This window comes from Corvus brachyrhynchos, unplaced genomic scaffold (genome assembly GCF_000691975.1).
Source record: "Corvus brachyrhynchos isolate BGI_N302 unplaced genomic scaffold, ASM69197v1 scaffold5, whole genome shotgun sequence".
In the NCBI taxonomy this organism is placed as follows: domain Eukaryota; kingdom Metazoa; phylum Chordata; class Aves; order Passeriformes; family Corvidae; genus Corvus; species Corvus brachyrhynchos.
Genome location: NW_008238321.1, coordinates 5736712 through 5740004, shown reverse-complemented (window position 1 = coordinate 5740004; position 3293 = coordinate 5736712). Strand labels below are relative to the sequence as shown.

Here is a 3293-nt window from a genome sequence, read left to right as displayed (position 1 = left end):
GCACATTTCTAAGAAACTTCTTTCCACTTCCATTTCCATTTCCAGCTCTGAACATCATCTTTGGGGACAAACACACCCCAGAGCTGTGACATGAGTCAGCTCAGGTGGGCTAAGCTGCTGGATTAGCACTTTCTGGATTCCCACTCAGGTGGGAATGCTCAGAGCCTTTTCCAGTCAGTCCATTGATCCATCCCAAACCTTTCACCAGGTACAAACTTTTGACTTGCAGCAGAATGAAGCAGCAGTGAATATAAATGGGATGTGGAAAGGTTTTTGAACAGATGTTTTAATGGTCTGTTTGCTGTTGTGGTCGGAGAGAAATTCCCTTCGATTTCAGGAGCTGGTGGGTAGAGTCCCACTCCTCTGGCCCTCAGCTGGTCATTCCCATGGAGCAGAAGTCTCCAGGTAATGTCCCAACTGGTGCAGAGTCTCCTGGGAGCAGGGACGTGGGAATCACCTGTAAAACAAACAAATCTGTCTGCATTTCCAGGGTGTTTTAGATGTATCTGGCACTTCCCTGTGAGGGTGGGCAGGCCCTGGCACAGGGTGCCCAGAGAAGCTGTGGCTGCCCCTGGATCCCTGGAAGTGTCCAAGGCCAGATTGGACAGGGCTTGGAGCAGCCTGGGATAGTGGAAGGTGTCCCTGCCCATGGCGGGGGTGGCACTGGATGGGCTTTAAGCTCCCTTCCACCCCAAACCAATCCAGGATTCTCTGATTCCACAGTGTCAGTCCCAGACCTCGAGCTTGGCTGGATCTGGGCACGAAACCCACCAGGGCAGAGAAGACCGAGCTCAGGCAATGTGAAATTCAACCAACATATTTTACACCCACACCACTAAAAATACGCCGCCGCCGCCAACTCTTCATCTGGAAAGAGGAACCACTGATGTCGCTGTGTCTTGGATGAGGCACAGCACTCAAGTCCTGACCATATTTAGCCATAAGATCATCTCCCAGGACTTCACAGAATCATCACAGGATGGTTTGGGTTGGAAGGGACCTTAAATCTCATCCAGTTCCAAGCCCCTGCAAAGGGCAGGGAAGCAGGAATTTCTGCATGAGAGCGGAGTTTTAGAGAAAAATCTTCTGGCCAAGCGCCAGTTCTGCTGTTGTTATTTCTCCCTGCTATCTCCACACCTCATTTCATCCCCCAATTTGCTGTGTTGAGTTACTCAAGGTCGCTAAAACGCTGTCATGCTAAGGAGGCAGCAACAGGGAGGAAATTATGTCTCTACAAAATGCCCCACACAGCTGAAATCAGGCCACCTATTTAGGTGTCAGGTTTAGGTTTTGTCATTGTAAGCACAGAAACTTGAAACATTTTGCCCAAATGTGTTGAAAGCCATGAAGACATTAAACATTATTCATGGAATAAATATTCATTTGCAGGAAGAGGGCTTTTTTTTAATGCATGAATATTTCAGGCAGGGTGTGCAGTTGCTTGAAGGAAAAGGTGATCATATTCTGAGTGCTGTTTAAATAGTTCCTAATATTAAGGCTATCAGGAATTAAAGGTATCAGGACACTTTATTTTTAAGATTTAACCATGGAATAGAATCCCAGGATGGTTTGGGTTGGAAGGGACATTAAAAATCATCCAGTTTCAACCCCCTGCCATGGGTAACTTCTGCTTAAGTTAAAATCCTTCCTAAATTTTCTTTAACTGCTTATTATTAGTGAAAAATTCCCTCAGAATCAGTCCTCAAACTTTCCCTCCCAGCTGCTGTAGCACCATCACTTTGCTGATCCATTTTAACCACAGATGCGTTGCACCTGTTGCCCTGAACACCAGAAAATATCTTTATTTTATTCACAGGTCCCGTCGGCTTCTTCCCTTAGAAAACTCAATTCCCTGTCCCAGCAACACATTAAGACATCGCAGCTTCGCATCTCCAACTTTCCCTGGTTCAGAATTCCCATTTTTTGAGGTCGAGTCCTGGCTGAGCCTGTGTGGAGCTCTGGTACCATCTAGTGTTACTAGGGGAAGCCTCAGCTGCTGGATGTGGCTTTTCCTCGCGGATGTCTCGACAGAAGGTGGCGATTGGGGTGAGGAGACGCAGTGACAGCATTTCCTCCTCCAGCAGGACTGGAAGCGGAACAACTCAGAATCACAGAATCAGGGAATATCCTGAGTTGGAAGGGACCCCAGGGATCATCCACTCCAGCTCCTGGCCCTGCACAGAACCACGTTTCCCTGCTCTTCCCCTCGTGAGGAAGCTGCAATGAGTCTCCCCTCTCCTGTACTGGGTGTTCCTGGTGTAACTGGAGTAAGGGACAGCTGAATTATTGTGGTTACAGTGGAATTCTGGAATGGTCTGGGTTGGGAGGGACCTTCAAGATGGTCTCATTCCAAACCCCTGAACAGACTTAGTTCCCTCAGCTCCTCCTCCTCCTATGGCTTCACATCGAGGTATCATCTTTGTCTCACTCTTTTGGACGCTCTCTCACAGCTTAATATTGTGTATTCTGGTGACCAAAACTGCTCAAAATATTCGAGGTGAGGCCAGCCCAGTGCAGAGTGTGGTGTGGGGGTGCTTACTAACGAAGTCTGTGACTAATTACCCGTAAGAACCAATCAGGACCTGGAAGAATGGGTGTGGGGGTCACACTAATTATTTGAGCAATTGCTCTTCATGTCTACCGTGGCAACTAAATGTGAAAGGACCAATCAGCTACTGGTAGAAAGGGTGTGGGGGTCTTCAGTAGTTACAAGAGAAATGGATGTTAATGTTTCATTAACGACTAAATGGGAGAAATCAATGAGGTTCTGGAGGAATGGGTGTGGGGGTTTAAGAAGCTCAAAGCGGGCAGGTTTGTAGTCGACTTGAGCATGGTCTGAACTTCAGGGGGAAACGTGCAGGCTTAATAGACTTGTGAGTTTTAATTTCATCCAGGGTGGACTTAAATCTAATTTTAATCGTAATACAACGCGTGACGGGGGGGGGGGGGGATACGTATTAAAGAGGGAATATATAATATTTAGGACTGTACCTTTCTACTACCCCGGGCAAGGGGGAAAGGAGGAGGGAAACTAGGTCGGGAAATGAGGGTGAAAGGAGGCTGGAACTCCACAGACCCCACACAGATATGGCGCACTGGACTCTCTCCTTTATCCGAATAAAGTCGATTTTTGCAGGACTCCTGTGCCTCTTGGTGGACACTGGCCTGTCCCAGGGGGATTTCCCGCACAGGCTGGTGCCGCTCAGCGCGGTGTGCAGGGGGCACCTGATGGGACATGACAGCTCTAGGGGCACAGGAGCCACAGGGAGAGGAGCGGCAGGGCGCGGGGCGGA

General features: G+C 48.6%; 1 protein-coding gene across 10 annotated transcripts in view; it reads left to right on the top strand.

The window, feature by feature from the left end:
• LOC103615544 overlaps positions 1–3293 on the top strand; it is a 55753-nt gene that overhangs the window by 37581 nt on the left and 14879 nt on the right. For 7 of the 10 annotated variants that reach the window (XM_017734032.1, XM_017734033.1, XM_017734031.1 and 4 more), the window contains one exon: positions 1817–2046. The exons of 1 other annotated variant lie outside the window; for it this stretch is intronic. The gene's annotated coding sequence lies outside the window, so the exon portion shown is untranslated. 2 more of the 10 variants (XM_017734040.1, XM_017734039.1) reach the window with 2 other exon arrangements.